The sequence below is a fragment of the Gracilinanus agilis genome, chromosome 1 (genome assembly GCF_016433145.1).
Source record: "Gracilinanus agilis isolate LMUSP501 chromosome 1, AgileGrace, whole genome shotgun sequence".
Classification (NCBI taxonomy): Eukaryota; Metazoa; Chordata; class Mammalia; order Didelphimorphia; family Didelphidae; genus Gracilinanus; species Gracilinanus agilis.
Genome location: NC_058130.1, coordinates 414344667 through 414365872, shown reverse-complemented (window position 1 = coordinate 414365872; position 21206 = coordinate 414344667).

Below are 21206 nucleotides of genomic sequence, written 5' to 3'. Positions count from 1 at the left end.
GCCAGTTTTTATTTACTATACATCTATTCCATGACATAGGCACAGTGAAAGATCAAAGAGAAAGAGGAAATATAGCCCTTCCTTTCAAGGACCTAACAGATTTGCCTTATGTTTATTACTCAAGCACAAAACTCTTTCTGCCATACCTGTGGGTTGGTGCTGGCTATATCCCATGGATGCAATGCAGTTCCTCCTTATCTATGCCTCTAAGAATCCCTCATTTCTTTTAAAGCTCTACTCAAGCACTACCTATTCCTCCCTGAGGTCCTTCCTGATTTTTGCAAATATTACAGCTCTCCTTCCCAAAATAAAAAAAATAGCTATTTTATAAATCTATTTTAATATTATTTATGTATATTTTGTCCCGATTTTTAGAATTTAAGCTCCATGAGGGAATTTATTTTTGTCTTTATAATCTCCTTACCTAGCATAGATGTTGGCACTTGGTTAGGAAAAAAAAAAAGGAAAGGGTAAGGGAATAAGATCCTGATTGCAGGCCAACCAATCTATCCATAAAACCACCTAGCTGCCTGGTAACATACTTCCTCTGTAATTGTGGGTGGTTTTTGCATTGATTAAAATTCTTAAGTCTTTCAAAGATTTTTGACCCTAAAATATGATTATTATTCTACAAATTGCTTTCTTGATTCTACTGACTTCACTGCGACTGGTTCATATAGCCTGTACCACATCTTAAGACAGGGAATTCTGTAAGTTTTACTCATTGTAAGAAGGACTTCCTTTTATTATTATAAAATTTAATATGTCTCCTTAAAAAAGAAGTAGGTAGATAGTATGTGCAAAGTAATTCTTTTTTTTTTTTTTTTTTTTTTTTTTTTTTTTGTATCCCTGGTGCTAAGTACAGTGCTTGGTGAACACAGTGCCTTAATAAATATTTATTGTTTGATTGATTGTGGTAAGTGCTATGAGGTCATTGCACAAAATATTGTAGTCAGTCCCTAGGAGTAGCATCTTGCTCAAATTAGTCTTTGGAAATCTTATGAAGAGATAAAAAAGACCTTACTGAACCTACTCAGGAAGGCTATGTATGTATATGTAGTTGCCTTCTTTCATTAAAGTGCCTCATTTGTAACCAGGCTTTTGTTACTCGACTTTTCTTAAGAAGGCAAATTCTTATTGTTTTTGTTTGTTTTGTTTTTCTTCCCAACAGACAAATGGTATCAGCTCTCACCCTAAACATATTACTTACAGTGTGACTGTTAACTGGTCTTCTATGTAAATGGGGAAGTTACTCCACAGACAATTAATATTTCCACTTCTTATCCATTGTTACCATTTGGATCTTGACCAAAGACATTTCGATCACCCCGAGCCACATTACTTTCAACTTTGATGTGAAATGGACAGGACTCCTGTCCAAAACAACAATCAGTTTGGAAGTTCTTTTGAAACTACTAATAGAATCTTTGAACCTTTGGAATCTGCATGGAATATCAGTGTAAGAGAGGGTGATAGCAGCTAATGGTCATCATTAGGTAGCTTGCAAGGTGAATTATTCCTGCTATAATCTCACACCAAGTACAAATCCTAGCTTTCCATTTTAACTATTTTAGCGTGAATATTCGAAAATAAATGGAATACATTTAAAATCTTATTTTGCTTAGGCAAAAGGGGTATATTTGCATAATGAAGGAATTATGATTGAATTAAAAGGCCCTGGACCATATACTCTCCCTTTCAGTGCAATTTGGTGAATTTGTGTCTGTATATTTCCTGTTCGGTTCCAGCATGTGCTTTGTTCCATTATGGATTTAATTGTTAAGAATGGTCTTTTCAATGTCATGTGCATTACCATGCAGAAGGGCCTCACTGTGATTGTCTCCTTGGTATCCATATCATGTAGGAATAGAATGCATCTCTCTGATCTCCCTCTAAGTATATATTTCTACTGACACCACTCTAGTGGACTATTTCCAGACTCACAGAAGAGCCAGTTCTAGGTCTCCCCAGCTGCAAAGGCTTCTCTTTTTAGATGACCCCAAAGATATCTTATATTATATATACCTACTTATTTACATCGTTTTTCCTTCACTAGAATAGATGCAACATCAAAGCAGGTACTCTCATGGTTTTTTTTTTCCTTTATTGGCTTGTTTTTGTCTTTCTTTTAACTCCTTGGATTAATGCCCTGCCTAGCATATATATAGCAATTGCTTAATAGCTTAATAAAGGCTTGTTGACTGACTGGTTGACCTAAGTATTAACATAACCTAATAACCAATCTTTAAGCTTTCTGTTTCTGTTTCTTTCCATTCATACTTCATGCTGCTGCCAGAATAATCCTCCTTAGAGTATTCATTAGAGCAACTCTCTGATTGACTTGTTGAGTTTTCAGGGAGGTGATGCTTTGTTTTGAATAGTTTGCATTTCTCTCTGAAGATTAAGTACATCCCCATCAGGACTCAAAAACCAAATGAAGATGAATAATTGGGTCTCAGTGACTGAGAGAAGTAACTCATTCATATTTGGAATTCTAGCCATGGGGCTGAGCTATCTTGATTGGTGAGTTAGTGAGCATCCTAAACTCACAAAGTCCACTACAGCTAGCTCATCCCATCCTGCTAGGGACTTCGGTCTTTTTTAAGCCACTTGCCATGCTCCCTTCTTCCACCATCCTTACCTATTCCATCACAAACACTATGCCCTGACAAAAATGAATCTTAATAAACCATCTTTGTTTATAAATCAGGTCGGCATTGTTGAGGGTTTCAGAATAAGACCTCACAGACATTTCGTTATAGCCACAGGCCCAGTGAGTTGGGAGGTCTCTTATCTCAAGGAAAAAAACCAATAGGCTATCCTCTCTCCTCATCTCCTCTTACCTTTAGGAGTTGGAGGACCACCTCCTGGGGACAAGACTATCTCTCCATAACCTCCCCTTCTCTGGTGGAAGATCTGATGAAGCTCATACCATGTAACTTGTTCATTATGATTGGGTAGACTTTTGCACCTAGATTATAAATTTGGCCCCCAGACCATGGAGTATGGGACAGAGCCGGTGGGGGGTCTTGCACCAGGAATCTATAAAATGCTTGTATCTGCACCCACACATTGAGCATTGCCTTTAGGGTGGTGTCTGCTTTCTCATGAGGAAGAACAAAGACTTCATCTTCTACTATCCCTCCTCTGACTTCAGGTTTGTAATTATAATTTGGCTGGATGTCATTTTATTTCCTCCCACGCGTGTGAGTTGGTCACTCAGAGTAAATCCATCACTTAGAGCCAAATAACCACTAAGAAAACTTAGAGAAAAAAAAGGCAGTAAATCCACAGTTTTAAGGAAAATCCTGGGATTATTGGTACTCCACAAAAGGTTCAAGTACCCGGTAAAGGACAATTAGAAACAACCAGCTAGTGTAAAATTCACTTTACTTTGTGCCATCCAGTTGTGTATTTCTACAAACTGGACATTGTCCAGCACTACAGTAATTGAAACGGCTTGCTCCCACCTACTTCAATGACACACTGAGCAGGGGCTGGGGGAGAGTAAGGCACAATATATTCTCTAACTCCAGCAGGGAAAAATAAAGGTCAAAGATGTATATTTTTATATAATGCGAGTGGACCCCTTATATTTCAAATTCAAAATTGATTTGGAGACTGAAAGAAATTTCATGGAAAAGGCAAATAATAATCATTTCCATAAAAATATCAGCAAAAAGCATGTCTTCATTGAGATGAAAAATCCATTGTTTACTTGAATGGAGGTGGGGGGAAGCCAGGTTTTCTCTTAGCAGAGCAAAGTGAATGAGAGAATGAGAGTGTGAGGACTGGGGACTGAAATGGGAGTGCCAGCTTGGGGGTGTTGATTGCTGTGTAACTACAGGCACAGGAAACTTGCCTTGAATTATTGGAGAAGGTGCAGATATGCTTTATGTGTAATTGGGCATGAAAAATCCCTCATTTCCACTTTCAGTAGGTGTTTAAATTGCATTTACAATATGAATATAATTGTGTTTATTTGCTCACCTAACTACCCACTTAAGATGTACTATATGAAAATCTAGTCCATAGACTTCAGAAAGAGGAGACCCAGGGGGTAAATGATAAGAGTGTCTAAATACATTTGAGGTAGAAATGCACAGCAATAATAACAGGAAATACTAATAAAAGGTATTAAAAACATTAACTGATTCCTCTTCACAAGCACCCTGCAAGGTAAGGAAACAAACCCAAAACATCTTGAGGCCCATCCAGAGGTGCTGAAGAACACGGGGTGCTGGAAACCATGAATGCGGAATCAGTTCTACAAACTACTTGTTTACAATTAAGATGACCTGAAATAGGCCATTCAGGGGTGACTTCTTGTTATGTTCTTAAAGTATTCTTTAATCTCACATCAGGAATAAATCGTCTAAAAGGCTTTCTAACTTAAGAATATAAAATGTTTATATTGCTGCAATTAGCAAGGAATTCTCCTTCCCCATTCCTACCCTTTTGCCGGCATTTAGCAAAGGGAATTTGCCACCTGAAGTGTCACGTAGTGGAAGATGGGGTTTTAAATGATCCTGGCTCTCGGGCAGTGACCGAAGGGATAGCTGTTTAACAACTCAAACTTCCAGCTTATTAATACTTTTCTTGAGCAAATGTAGAAATAAATAGGCAGGGAGGGGCTCAGAGGAAGAGGACCCCAGAGGAGATATAGATCCAGGGAAACAAGAATGATTCTCTTTTTCTTCTGGTCTAGTCCTTTGCCTCAGTCTCTTTCATCTCTCTGGCATTGTTCTCCAGCAGCCAAGTAGAAAGGTTTGCAGGCAAATATGAGATTATCTCAGACAAGAAGTACTAGTGCATCTGAGTTAATCTATGGTGCTATGGATCAATAGCCTGATCCTTAAGATAGAGAAGTGTTGAAATCAAATGAGTTTTCTATTTACTTTATTATTTAGGCATTGAAGTTCTATTAAAAAAAACCTTTATATTTGTTCTAATTAGAGAAGGTGCATTTTAGTTTCTGCTAAATATTCCTGGGCCTAACAAAATACTGATTTTTAGCTGGGATCTTTTAGACATAAAGTCACAGTTTGAATTCTTGTCACTTATTGAATGGACACTGATTTTTTTTCCCCTTTGATTGAAGTGCTGCATTTTGGAAACATATTTGGATTCTGAACACATTTCTATTTAAATTGTAATACAGCTATTTTTTTGGTACTAATTTAGAAAAAAAGTCATCATTTTAATAGTCAGAAACATACATCCTAGTCTCCTTGTGCTCATTTTGGTGTTCAGATATTTCAGTCATCTCAAACTCTTTGTAACCCCATTTAGAGTTTTCTTGGTAAATATACTGGAGGGGTTTGTCATTTTCTTCTTCAGCTCATTTTACAAATAAGGAACTGAGGCCAATGCAGTTAAGTGACAATTAGTAAGTGTCTGAGACCAGATTTGAACTCAAGTAGATGTATCTTCCTGATTCCAAGCCCAGTGCTCTCTTCACTGCATCGCCTAGCTTTCCTTGTCTTTACTAGCAATAAAGAATCACAATATTTTAAAACGTGAGTCTAGGAACCTTGGTTATTAGGCAACATATTTTTGGACTCCTCATTTTTTTTTTTTTTTTTTGGAATAGGGATCTGATTCTTAACCTATTAAATGAAGAAGTTCATTAGCTGCCCTTAAACATTGCAGCACATAAAGAGCTGGACCTATAGTCAGGAAGTCTTGATTTCAAATATAACCTCAAATACTTACTAGCTTTGTGACTCTTGGTAAGACACTTAAATTCAATTGGCCTCAAGTTTCCTAATATATTTTTTTTAAAAAAGGATAATAATAGCACCTAACTTCCAGGGTTGTTGTAAGGATAAAATAAGATACTATTTGTAAAGTATTTCACAAACATTTAAGAACTATATTAATATGGAATAATAATAACTACTGATACATTTTCAATTATTATGATACTAAAGTTCTTCCTATATCCTGAATGCTATAATTTGAGAAATCTCTTCAATCTTTCTAAGTCTTCTTGATAGATTAGTGATTTTATTAGAGTAACTACTCCCCTCCACTTGTTCACTAATAGAGATCATATCCCATCCACTTTCTCTCATCCTTTGAAATTCAAGGCCATAACTTTCCATAAATCTTCCAAAGATCCACCAAATATAAGAAAGTCTTCTCAGTATCCCAGGTTGTGTTGTAGAGTAAATAAAGCATTAAATTTAACATCAGGGAGATTGAGCTCTTACTTTCAAATCATTCTCCACTAATCCAAACAAACAAATCACTTAATTAGCCAGCTGTCCTGACACTTAACCTGTTGGCCTCAGTTTCCTCACCTTCAGAATGGACAATTGGGAAAAATGATGGATTTAGTGGTAAGGACAATTAATAGGAGTCCTATCTATTAAGTTCAAGATGCCTAAGGAACAAAGAAGTGTTTACCCTGGTGCTTTAGAATCTCTCTTTTTTTTTTAAAGCCAGATCCATGCTCAAGAAGTGGAATTCCAAACAGTGAAGATACCAATCATAAACAACAGATTACTAAATTATTACTTTAAGTTCAGGATTGTGCTGTAGGGAATACTAAAAATGGATGAGGCATGGCTGCTACCCTAAAGAATCTTGTTAGATAATTAGGTGATGAGGCTAACATTTAAAGAGAGAAAAACAGTAAAAAACAAAAACAAGGAAAAAAGAAATAGATGTTACATATTTTAAGGGTAATCTGGAGGGTAAAATATCTGGAAATCATGTCATGTGCAGAATATATGAAGAAATTATGTTTGTTTAGCAAAAACAAGAGGTGAGAGGAGGGGTCCAAACACAAAAATTAGAGATCATTTCTTAAACCCTTTCTATGTGATAAATTGGGAATACTAAATGCTAAGATTACAAAAACAAGGCAAATTAAAAAATTAAATTAAATTAAAAAAACCCAAGATGATACCTATTTTCAAGGAGTTAGTATGCTATTGAAAGGGGAGAAAAATATATAAAGGGAAAATAAAAGGGGATAGAGAGAAATATCCCTTTTTGAGCAAGGCAGCCAGTATATAGATAGGGAATAAATTACAAAAATAATCTGAAAACAAGTGGGCAGCATATATAGACTCATCAGCCACTTAGTTTGCCCCAGGACAGAATCACTTAGAGAAAAGGGGAAGCCCTGAAAGAGGAGCAGATGGGAGATTAAGCTTGGAGAGAAGAAAGGCCAAGAGAAAGGAGAGAGAAGATTTGGAGAAATAATAGAAGTCTTCAAGTCCAAACCCCATAAGGAATTAAATTTATTCTTTCTGGTTCCATGGGATAAAAATAAGACAACTGAGAAGATTTCAAGGGTACAGTTTTCAGTCCAACATATAATAGAACTTTCTACCAATAAAACATATTGGAAAACAACTGGAAGAGACAGCTATGTAAGGTAGTAAGACCTCTGTTTCTAGAAGACATACTACAGCCCTGAAATGGGGTTTCACTTGGAATCTAAGGGAGAAAAAATACATATAGGGTGAATTTGTTTTTTGTGAAAGTCCGACCCCTTACTGACTTGACAAGTCCATAAGGACATTCTGAGCCCATTGAGGGAAAAGCACCCAGAAAAGACATATTTGCAGATATATCTCAAGACCAATCTGACCCTGCATGTCTACAAATCACTACCTAAAGAACACTTGGCTTTCTTAATTGACTCAGAACATCCTGACCAGTTAATTTACTATCACCAATCTTGAGCTCTATTTCTGGGACAAGTGGTTTTCATGCATATAAGCTATGCTTTAGTGCCTTTGTACTTCTAAAGAAATCTTTATGCCAGCAATAAGAGACCAAAGAAGATTTTGAAGATTACTATTGATGAAGTGTATGTACTCCTCAGTGCAGGTGACAACTGTGTACCCTATTTGGCCCCAAGAATATATGCTATTTTCCCTCTCGTCAGAGTGTAGAAACTGTATAAATATTAGACTTATATGCTCAATAAAAGGGAATCTGTGATCCTATTCATGGCCCCCTCAACCCTGTGAACTTCTCATCCATGCTGGATTTCTTTCTCTCTTCTCCCTTCTTCCCCTGAGCTAGTCTCTGGAGAGTACTAGCTTGTATCACTGACTAGCTAGGTATGGTCAATCACAAAATGCTATCTCTCATACATTAATATAATGAGACTAACCCAACATCATGAGATAGAACTGTTGTTGAAATCATGAAGCATTGGATTCAAGTCCCACCTCTGAACCACACCAGTTGTGTAATATTATGCAAGTGTATCTGAACCACTTGAAAATTCTCTAAGAAAATAACCTAGTCTTAAAGAAACAGCCAAAGACAAAACTGAAGATTTAAGAGAACATTAAGGAAAAGATCTCCTTCCTCCTTTATCTCTTACTTTCATATCTTCCCCCTACATGATGTTGCTTTTCTTCCCCCTTCAATCCAAGCTACTATTTTTTTTTTTAATTTAGAAAGTCATTTAATCTCCCAGGTCTCATGTGGTCCATCTGTTAATTGGGAAATTTATTATCATCATGAAGGCAAGACTGGACCAGATTATCACTTGAATCTCTGAGCTCTACAATCTATGGTACTTAAAAAAACAACAACATTAAAGCAAAAAGTAAAGGACAGAATTTGAAAAGTATTTATTTGAAATATTTGAAAATTATTTAGAATGAAGAAAGAGGAAAAAGAAAAGACAAAGTAAGAGGAATGCCAGGAAGAACAAAAGAGTGATTTATCCTACAAGCAAAGAAAACAGAAAGTCCATTGGTTAGGGGCTAGTTAACCTTATTGAATGCTGCTGAGAGATCAAGATGAATAAGGATTTGAGATATGGTGAATAGGTTGTCACTGGTGATGGAAAAATTAATATCAATGATTTGGAGAAAGAGGAAAAAGATTGCAGGAAGTGGTAAAATAAATATCTTCATTCCGTATTCCTTGACTTTTACTTTAAGTCTTAAGACTTTCTGGTACTCTTCCACCATATTTCTTTTTCAGTGCAATAGGAATAAGTTGTAAGAGTAAAGAGACAAATGCTTTTACTTAAAATTCAATACAATTACCTTCAGGGCTTAGGGAGTCATCAGAGACCCAAGCTGGGGTCCTTAAATTTCAAATTGTATGCCTTTCCCCAGTTTGTGTCACCACCTTCTGAGGGTTTTTACATATTTAATACTTAGTACCCCCACTGTGATGAATAGAAAGTGTTGCATTTGACTGGCACAAGATGGTAAGTGCTTTGAAAGTCATTATCCTAAATACAAAAAGATTTTGAATAATCCTTCAAAATGTCAAGGCACAAATCACATCAGCAATTGTTAAATATTTCTTCTAGGGGAAGAAGTTAATTTAAAGCACTTTTGATGTTCAACTGCCACTCACAACAGTTTGTGGTATGTGTGGGGGTGGGAGGGAATTAACATTCAGATACCTCTGGACTTTCTTCACCAACCTTCCATAGCCAGGCTTAGACAAAATTGAAAAGGGCTCTAAGTTTGTCCTTTGTACTTTTCTACTTCCTTTTTCAAGCATTTCTTGCAGTTACCACCTTCTAGTATCTTTTCAACTCTTGAAACTCCTCCTTCCTCTCTCCCACCCCCAGGCACCAATCTTGCTCTCAGTTAGTTGGCTACTAATCCCCACTAAGGTGTTAGCTGATAACTGGCTTAAGGTGTTATCCCTCCCAATGCATTTACATTTCAATGGGGAACCCTGGAAGACCTAAAAAGCTTTCTAGATACAAAGTAATAAATGCCTATCTAATAATGGTAGAATTTCAAACAGTTCCAAAAAAAATGGGTGGGCAAAATATTTTGGGGTAGAATTTTTCCACCTTCAAAATCACTTTAAGAGTTTCCCCTCCTACTTCATTCAACTCCACATATAGTCAACCTATGAGGGTTATCATGGATAACTCATCTAGGCACTATTAATAATTAAGTAATCAAATTATGTATGAATAAACATTTATTAAGTGCCTACTATGTGACACACATAGCTAAACTATGGGGATACAAAAGAAAGTCAAAGACAGTCTCTGACTTCCAGCAGTTTATAATCTAATCTGGGAGACAAAAAAAGTAAATATCTACAAAGCAAGTAGTAAATAATATAAAAGGAAATAATTAACAAATGAAAGACATTAGAATTAATTGGGGGGGGGGGTAATGTAAGATGGGTTTTTGGCTAGACTTAAAGGAAGCCTGGAAAGTCTGTAGTAGAAGAGGAGTTGTTCCAGAGTTGGGAGGAAGCCAGAGCAAGTACCATGGGATAGTCAAGAGGCCATTCATTGGACTGAAGTGTACATGTTAGAAGTGGCATGTAAGAAGCCTGGAAAAATAGGTGGGGAGAAAAATAATGATATATCTAATCATCAAAGATAATTCTCTTTTAGCTTTCTGGGACCATTAGTGATATCTTGCAGTAACTACTTTCAAATAAACTTGCTGAGTTAATGCAGAGAATATATTTGGCTTGTTATGATTTCTAGTTTTAAAAAAAAATGTACAATTAAAGCAAAAGCCAAAAAAATTATTAAATCAAAGATTTAACCACATTTCATTTTTTAACAAATAAAGCAGTTTATTTACTAAGTCCAATAGTGATTTCAAGAAATTCCCATGAATGCCTCCCTACAAAATCATTCCACCTCAGGTAGAAAATGAATCCTGTTCGGAATTATTTCTCTTTTTAGAAAAACTCTAAGGTCAAAACAGGATTGTGTGCCTGTAGATTAAAAAGCTCATATTTTCCTCATAAAATCCAAAAGTCAATTCACCAGGAGAGGTGGCTTAGAGGCAGTAAATATAAGAAAAATAAAAACTGGGAATTAAAATCTTGAGTTCTGTCCCAGTACTAGTACTAACTAGTCAGGTGACCTGGGAATCCCTCTGACTTTTAATTTCTTCAATTGTAAAATAAGGACTGTCTTCTAGAGACAATCTTTAAGAGGGCTTTGGTGTCTGAGATTTTACATCCGATGCCCAATGAGGTAAAAACAAAAGTATATTTTTCCAAACCTCAAAGCACTACATAAAATTTATTACTACTACTAATAATTAATAACAGTTGCTATTATTATTATTGTTGTAGTCTCATTCCCAAAGCACACTGGTATGGGATTCTGCTCACTGATAAAGATGAATATCCTGCCCTGTGTGAAGGAAGTAAAAGAATATAAGAAAGGGTGATAGAGGAGGAGGGAGCTAAGCTCTTCAATTCTTCAGAAAGTTGTTTTTGCGTTCTCTTCAAATGTCAAATCACTTTGGGTGTTTTCAGCTTCCAGTTTCTGGAAGAAATATAGAAGAGGCCAATCCAACTTTCAGGATGCAGAAGGAAGACTCAGAGAAAATATGAGAAGAAATGCCAGGCTATCATGTCTTTATCCATAGTTGACTAAACTAAAGACTCCAAGGAGTTAAAGACTCCAAGGAGTTTCTATTTTGGTGAAATATAAGACTATTGTTTAAATGGTAAGAGTTCCTTCACTCTGTATTGTCTGATATATAACCAACCTCATATGTATGTGATCTCTGATTTCTGTTTTTCTGTGATTTGTGAAAAAATGGATTTCTTTGCAACTCACTACTGCATATTCATTGTGGAACTTGTGATACAGAGAGGGGGGATAACAATTTTGCAGGCTTTGCAGAGTTCTGTCAGTTAAGGAGAGTTTAGAATCTTGGAAAATTCAATTGGTCCTGGGAACTCGTGCAGGGAACTAGGGTCCTTCTGAGCTCCTTCTTTAGATTGAGATCTGGCCTATATTTGGAGTTTTTCTTTGAGATTTGTTAATTTAGCTAAATCCTTTGAATCTCCCTACTCTACCTTATTCCTACCTTCATTTTTCCTTACCTGAATGTCTGAGAAGAGTGAAAAGGAGAGTGGATCTGAGAGTTAGTTCAAATCTGTGATAGTTTAGTCTTAGCCTTGCAACAAATTATCTATTGAGTCTTTGTATTCCTAACCCCATTGATTACAAATCACCTTGAGAGCTGAGTTTGTTGGGGTCCGAATTGTAGCCCACCACCAAGGAAGACCAGTAGACAATGCAATTAAGCAAGAAGGGTTGTTTATTGATCTGGTGCGCACCAGGGGAGCTCAGCCTAAGAGTTCTGTTGGTGGCTCGTGAGTACAGGAGCTTTATGCCCGCCCCTTATCAGCCTACTAGGTTCGAAGGCATCTCTTGCAGTTAGGGCACTGACACATCCATGTACTTGTCAGGGGTCTGCAGTTTAGCACTCAGGGCATTAGCACTGGGTCAGGGGCGATTAGCACTAGGACATTGACACATTTATGTACTTCGTCAGGGGCCTGCTTGCTATGCCTTGCAATGATATGCTTTGCAAGGGTCAAGCGGCTCCCTGTCTTGGCCTCCCTCAAGTTAAAGCAGGTCCTTTCTCAGTCTCATGGTCCTGCTTCCCTTCCCCTACCTGAGGGCTACCTTAATCCTCTACCCTGCCAATCTATCCTAGAAGACAATAAACCCCATTTGTGTTTAAACAAGACCTTCTGGCTACTTCATTAGTTAATTAGGAAGAGAGAGAGGAAGAGAGAGAGGAATAACATACTCTCTGGAGTTTTGAGGGAAGCTGAAGGTGTCCTTTTTGAAGGAAGTGTAACTTCAATACTAGTCCCTTCCTGTGAAACTGACAAAATCCTATGGTCATTTTCAAGATATCTTGGCTGACTCTAACTTGGCTCTATAAAGTGTCCTTTACTTGAAGGGATCAGTCTATTTCCCTTCAGTATTTGTCTTTAACCTGAGTCTCAGTCTGTATTTCCCTGATGCTGTTTGTCTGCCTTAGATTAATTCATCCTCTCCCTTGCAACCTTTGTTACCTTATAGTTAAACTCCCTAAACTCAGACATTCCCTTATTTCTCCTACCACCTCAACTACCAGCCTTCATCATTATACCTGCCTCATCCACTATATTGCCTTAATTTCCCTACTACCTAGTCTATTCTCTTGATTACCTCCAGCCTTGGGTCCCTTGCCTTGCCTTATTCCCTGTTCCTACCTACCACTTATTACCCCTAGCTTCAGCCTCATATTACATCCAGCAGATTCCCATAATGCATCCTACAAATCCCCTTATTACATCTTAAAATCCCCTTATTACAAACTCCCATTGGGTGAGTAAGGGATCAAGCCTTGGACATAAAGTTTGGGGTTCTTCTTTCTCTCCTGATAAAGAAACTGCAATCAAAAATTTAGTTGAAATTTGATAGTATTCCCCAGACTAACAATATTTAAGGGATCATAAAGATATAATTCCACATTTATACTCACTCTCTCTCTGAGAAGATAAGAAGGGCCTCCAGCCCCAACTTCCCATTTCCCCATCAGGCAGTAGTTAAAGTTTCCTTTGAAAAGAAGGGTAGAAAGAGAAGAGGCTATAGATGTTTGTCCTGCTTCCCTTAGAGGCATACAAAGATATCTCCAAGCTACATTTGTGGGGGACCCATGTCACAAGTGAAACCACATTATATTACTTCTATTATTATCTTTATTACTGTCCTATAAATGGAAATCCTTGGGGAAGTGGGGTTGTTTTATTCTAGAAAGGGAGAGGAAAATAGGACAGTCAATATTAACAACTTAAAAGACACTCATTTCCCTCTAGAATACCAGTCATGAACTCTTAATTGAATCATAGAATATCATATTTAAATGTATACCTTAATGGATATCCATATAGTCCAATTCATCAAAACAAACAACTGAAAACTTTATAACATAATCTGGTTAAATAATCTCGAAGTCCATTTGATAAAAGATATCCATTGATCAAAAACACATTACCTTCTGATCCAGCCAATTCTACCAACTCTAATTTTAAAAAAAAATGCTAACCTCTTCTAAATTTGCATCTTTGAAATTTCTATCCATTACTACTGGTTGTACTCACTCTGACCAAACAGAGCAAAATGAATCCTATTCCCTTTTTAAATGAAGTCCTTCAGATAATTGAAGATCAGTCTTCTTTATCTATTACTGCTTTTCTCCAGAATTAAACATTACTATATCTTATCAATTCATACACATTTATTAGAAAGCTAAGGCCTTTATTATTTTGCTTGTCCTCCTCTGAGTATTCTTATTGATATGCTTTCTAAAATGCCATATTTCAATCAGCTGTGTCCCAACTAGGGCAGATAAAATGGGACTATTTTTCCCTTATTTAATGGATGTTATATCTCTCAACATAATTTCACTTTGATTTTCTTGGGTTGTCATTGAAGAAGACATTCAACCTACATTTCTCTCTTCTCATATAGCTATCATTCTAATCCAAATTTTTATCTATCACCTTTCACCTGATTAATATGAAAGCTCCATTAATAGGTGTAATGTGGGTAATTATGAGGAAAGGTGTTTGGGATAAGGGAATTGAAAGGAGGATGTTGGAGACTTGCTAAGTGGGTAATCTCGGTTACAAGTAGGCTGGGACTAAAGGAGATTCAGGGTATAATAGGACTGAAGTCAAGAGTATAACACAGAAGGGAAACAGAGATCTTTTGGGAGAAGAAATTAAACTAAACAGACAAACACAGCAGGCTTACAGACTGGGACTTAGACTCAAACACAAGCTGAGGGAAATAGACTAGACTGAAATTAACAAACAGGCTTTAGTTAATTTCACAGGAAGGGACTTGTTTTGAAGTAACACCTTCCTTTAAGATGGATGCCCAGCTTCCCTCTAAGCCCAGAGTATGTTGTCTCTTTCTCTCTTCTTCCCTCTTGATAACTAACAGACAAATTATACTAATAGGGCTGTTGAAACAAAAGGGTTTATTTTCTTTGAAAGGATGTTTGTTAGGAAGGTGGATCAAAGGAAAGCCCTATCAGTTGTCTCAGGAACCTCAGGTGGGGGAAGGGAAGTAAAGATGGAGTCTGGGTAAGGACCTGCCTTAAACTCAGTTTTTACTAGGTACTATTGCTATCTAAAGGGAATAACTGATGACTGACTAACTATAACTAATGCTGCCAATTAGGTAACCCTTCACAAATTTAACTCCTCTCTAATTACTCTCCTTATTAACTTCACAACATATAGGTAAGGGAGGGAAAAGGCAGGGATGGTAATGGGAAGGAAGATATAAAGGGTTTATCTAAAATAATAATTTCTTAAGTAAATATATCAAAGCTAGGCTAAATTTCAATATTAAAGCTAGGTAATCAAAGCAGCTCAGCTGATTCACAACCTCCCTCCACGGAAGATCTAGCCAACTCACTTTCCTCAAGATTCCAAACCTCTAACAGCTTTTGGAACTCAGCCAAAGCTAGAAAAAACTATATGACCCCAATTCTGTATACTACATAGGTCTCCTTGCTTCTCATCTCTCTCCACACAAATTCATTCTCCACATGGCCATCATATTCTTAAGGCACAGGAATGAACATAACACTGCTCTGTTCAAAACCATTTTGTGGTGCCATATTATTTTGAGGATAAACTTCAAATTTTTCTTTTAAAGTGCTCCACAACATGGCTTCAACTTACCTTTCCAAATATTTAAATTTGTTCTCCATGTTCCAGAAAAATTGACTGAATTAACTTTCCCTGATCTTTTCTTCCTCTCTCATCCCTCTTTATTTCTTTGCAGAAAGCATCATCATTTCTTAAACTTATTTTTCTTCAATTCCATCCTTCAGAATCTTCAAAGTTCAATTCAATTGACACATTTTTATCAAACATTCTAGGATCTCCTCTCCCAGTTGTTAATGCTTCTGTCTATCTCAATTATCCTTATATTTATCTACCTAAGCATAAAATAGAACCTCCTTGAGAGTGAGGATTGTCTTACATTTTTGGGGTGTGTGTGTGTGTGTGTGTGTGTGTGTGTGTGTGTGTGTGTATTTGGTTTATGTATCTCCTGATTTTCTGGATATCAAAATCATTCCTTTGCTGTTTTTTTGTCCTGAAACTTCCTTTGTGCTGCTCTCTGTTCTTGGTGTCTTTTCCCCTGGAATATCTTACTGTCACTGTGACCTACTCAATTTTGAATATCTTTCTGCAAAGCCTGCACCTTTCTCCCACTGGAATATCCTTTGTATTACTTCTGTTTTTGTGAAGTTTCCTAGACCATCCTGCCTTTATTCTGCTGCTGGTCCTGTTCCTAACTATTTTGAATTCAAAACCACTCCTTCCTCCAGTCCCTTTTTTTAGCTCTTTTTTTGAGATGTTTTTTGAGATGTTTTGCCTATTAGAATGTAAAACCTTCTTTTGACAAAGGACTGCCTTTTTTTTGTATCCTCATAACTTAGCAGAATGCCTGCCACAAAGTAGTTAATAAAAACTTGTTTTTTTCCTTCCCAGGCCACTTGATTGCCAGATGTAAACCTTTATTAAACTAGAACTGACCTCACCGATATAGATGGACTTGCCATTTCTGGCCTCTTGTTGAGGGACATGCTTGCTGGATCATTGTGAGCTCATCTGATTAGTCCTTAAGGACTAAAACTGTTTTCTGATGTTTAAATAGACTGCTGTGGATGGACACTTGGAGTAACCTTTCCCTTTCTGGCCTATGAGACATGCAAGATTTTTTTTTTATACTTTCTCCCCCTAAATCCTTCCAGAGTTTTTTTTCTCTTCCTTATACTTCTAGATAGTGGGCATCAAGGAGGAATAATTTATCCTCAGAATTCCTATGGATCAGAGAAGAGAAAGGTCATTTAATTACTGTTGATTGATTAACTTCTAGGGCCTCAGTTAATTAGTAATAAGGAGACACTTTAAAACCTGGGGCATAATCAGAGGAGGTTACCATGACCAACCAAGCAAATATGTGTCCATTTCCTGGGGAAATGTTCTTCTCCAATAGAAGTTTAGAACCATAAATCTTTTCAAGGTGATGGGATCTCACAAGATCAATTAATGTTCTCTTTGATTACCACTAATAAGCCTACTAAAATTCAAAAAGGTAAAGTGGTTTTTCCCAAGTCTCCATATTTATTGCGTCTGACAGAACAATAATTGAAACATGAGACTGTTGATTCTAAGTCTGAAGTTCTTTCCACAGTTCTCTGCTGATTCCACTCACAATACATTCTTCTGCCTAAGTGTCACTCACTGAGCCCCATTGCCACATTTAGCCTGTCCTGGATAGCATTAAATGTTTTGGCTCCCTCTGGCTCTCTATCTCCTCTGTCAGTTTCTTCATACTATGTTCAGTTGCTTCAGTAATGGGCCAGGGATTGATTAAATAATCTTATAAATTAACTCAATAATGATTGACAAAGGTTACATGTATTTTGTCTTATTAATATTATTTGAATTTAGTAGGACTTCCAATACCTTATAACAAATAAATTCAAAATTGGGAGAGTTAAATTTTAAGGTGGGCAAATATTGAGCTATTTTAAAGCAATGTCAATAGAAAGTTGAATCTCAAGGTCTAATAATTTTTTATGTTCTTTTAGAAAAGAACTTTACACTCTGTTCCTAGTTATGTATTAAGACCAAATGATTGAATGTAGCTTCATTAGCTATTTCAAAATATCACATGTTAAAGTTTAAAAGACTTCCATGTATAGTACAATTCTACACCAAATTCAAGTCCTTTCTACAATATGTTTGACTGATAGTGATTCAGCATTTTCCTAACATGCACTAAAGGGGAGCTCCTTAACATAAGAAACTGCTCATTCAATTTCTAGATAATTTTAAGTGTGAGAAAGACCTTTCTTACACTGTTCAACTATCTACCTCCATGCAATATTCCTAATTGTTCCTACTCCTATTCTCTGAAACTATCTAAAAGATCAGGGCATTAATGTATTAATTAGTCTACATATGGGGCATAGCAGCAGGAAATTGATGGAGGTAACATAGAAGAAGTAGAATTGATCAATGTGAAGAGGATCAAGGAATAGTTAGTGAATCTCATTAGAATTGGTGCTGTTTCAAGTGGGAAAATGACTCAAATAAGCTATAATCACTCTTCTTCTAACTGTCAATCTTAACTACTGGTATTCCATTTTCCTAAGGAGTTTAAGATAACTGGAAAAGTACTGTCAATGTGACCATTTCATTTTTGAAATGGTGTAGTGCCTTTACATTTTACAAAACTCAATCAACTTTTCAGCTTTTCTCTTCAAACCCTTTCTTTTTCCTATTAGTCTGTTAATAATCATTGCTTTCCTGGCATCCCCATTTTGTCGAGTTATTATGCATTCCTCAGCATTGTGAAAAATGAAAAGTGGAAAAATCACATATTTTTCAGCTGACTTAACACTGCGTAAAGTGCTGAAATTATTAATTGAACATCTTGATTATAAATTAGGTGGAAATAATGTTGAAGAAGCAGCCCCTAGTCATATAGGATTATTATTAGGGCTACACACTGAATGATTTGAATTTCATTCCGTTGGTAGTAAATATAGTTATTACCGGTGAATATGAGCTCATGGATTTTGGCTGAATGTCAGGCAAATCATGCAAGCAATTGCAGCCACAATTTTGAGTTTTATGTCCTAAAACCCTATGAATGCAAGCTTTTGCCCCTTCAACACCCCAAAGTGACACCAATTATTTAAGACCTCTGTTAGTATCTATCTTCTCTCCAGTAACATTCTGTTTAAAACCAGATCATAGCAAAAGTGCATTCATTTATACCCTTTTTATTCCAAAGTTGTTATATTCCATATAGAGGTAAAGATGCAAATTGCCCTTTGTCTCCTAACAAGGAAAAAAGGACAATTGAATAATGAAGTAACTAACAAGAGTGGAGGAGAGAATGTTTACTTCAGTTAAGAGAACAAACAGGTTTTAAGTCCTTATTAGAAATCACCACTATAAACATATGCGTGCCAATGTACGAAAGACTGTGAATTACATATGAACTCATATGTGGAAGGATAGCTACCTAATATCTGATGTTAATATTATGCTTTAAGGTTTTCAAACTCTTTTATCTACATTTACAGTTTCATTACCATCAGTATTATTTTCACAGTTCTATAGATGAGGAAACTGAGACAAAGAATATTTAAGTGGCTTAGCCATCATCATTTATAGCCAATAGGGAAGGGGGGTATGAATTGAACCGTAGTCTCTCTGACTCTAGATTAATATTGCTTCAAGCTGGAACTCTGTCAGTCAATTAAAATTTATTGAGAACCTACTATGTGTCAAAAACTGTGTGAGGCACTGAGGATATAAAGAAAGACAAAAAAAAAATAGTCCCTCTCATTGAAGAGCTTTCAATCTAAGGAGGGAAAGACAACACAGAAAGGGAAACTGAGAAAGGAAAAGGTGACATAATGAAGACATCCAGAGGACTACAACTAGGTGGAAAATGAGGAGATGGCTAGCCAGGTCATCTTCCTTAAATGGAGATTCTGGCAGGAGATATCCATTCTCCACCACCAATTAGAGGAAGGGAGAAGCTTCAGGAGGCAGAAGATAACAATGAGTAAATTATAGAGCTGAAATGATCTTTTGTTTTTAAACACTTAGCTTCTGTCTTAGTATCAATTCTAAGATGGAAGAGGGACAAGAGTTAAGTAAATGACTTTTCCAGGGTCATACAGCCAGATTTGAACCCAGGTCCACTCACCTTCAGGATTGGCACTCTCTCTACTGTGTTACCTAGCTGCTCTAGTGCTACAGTGATCTTGAAGGACAAAGAATTTCCAGGGGTAAGATGCAGAATCCCAGAGTAGTGCAGTGGAAAGTGAAGGATCAAAGTGCATGCTAGATGTATTTTGTCAGTAATATCAATTACATGTCTATAAAAGATATAATAATGTATATTATTTGATATTCTCTTACCTTTTCTGTTATAGATTTTAGAGGGTTTTTTTTTTAATCCTCAAGTATCACATTTGCATTTTGGCATACTAAGGCTAGGAAGACTTGGGTTCAAATTTCCCCTCTGATACATACTTGCTTTGTAACTCTCTTGTACAAGTTATTTAACCTTACTGTTTTAAGCAATTGTCAATAACAATAAATTGTTGTTGTTCATTAATAGAGGGAGTTTCCTCACTGAGGAATTCCCTATGCCAATGAAATTCTAGATCCATTTCTTATTCCTATCCTAAAAGATTAATGGTTAGTCAAATGTTTGGAATAAAATGTCTAAACATGAAAATGTTTATCTGATTAAATAATTACTATAGTGCAACACTATATGTGATGAATTCTAATGTAATAAGGTTTAAGGAAACCAACTGTCATATTATTTAATTCAACATTTAGATAAAGTGCAAGTCACTCTAGCTTTTGGGGCTTTATTCTCTTCATGTATTAAGGAGGAATAACCTTCATAATACTTGACTTACAGGGTTATGGTGAAGAAAGTCTTGCAAAACTTAAAACATTGGTTAAATGTGATATGTTATTTTTTACTAATTGAGTGGTATCCTGAAGATAATGAAAGAAAGTTTTCAGAAGAAAAAAAGTGGTCAAAAAATCCAAACTTTAAATAGTGGTAAAGGAGAAAAAAATTGATTACTTTAAAATGGTAATTAGGAGAATTGCTAATACATTGGCCAATGTTTCAACAGTAATTAATAACATGGTCTTACCTCTCAAGTTACTAACAAGCTAGACATAAGTTCCTATTGTGTATTTTATCAAATGAAGACTTTTTAGCCCAGTATCTCTGTCCTTCAACAATATTCCTTTCTTGACTATGCATCTAATTCCAATTCCATTTCCCTTTATCCTCCCATATGTAACCTCCAAACTCAATAAGATGCTTTAGTCATCTTCCCTCCTCATATCACATGCATTATCCCTTTGTTCATGTGAAATGTTTGCCATTTAACCAATGTCTTCTTAGAGCAAAGATCAAAATGAAATAAAGAACAAAAATGAGGAGATGTGGCATAAATTTTAAGTACTCTACATCTGGCCTATTTATTTATTTGTTCATTTATTTATTTATTTTTAAAACACTTACTAATATTTTCTTTTTTAGAAAAGTTAACATGGTTACATAATTCATGCTCTTACTTTCCCCTTCACCCCACTGAGCTTTCCCCCTCCCCAATCCACCCTCGGTGGCTGATGCATATTTCCACTGGTTTTAACATGTGTCATTGATCAAGACCTATTTCCAAATTGCTGATAATTGCATTGGTGTGGTAGTTTCGAGTCTATATCCCCAATCATGTCCACCTCAACCCATGTGTTCAAGCAGTTGTTTTTCTTCTGTGTTTCCTCTCCTGCAGTTCTTCCTCTGAATGTGGGTAACGTTCTTTTCCATAAGTCCCTCAGAATTG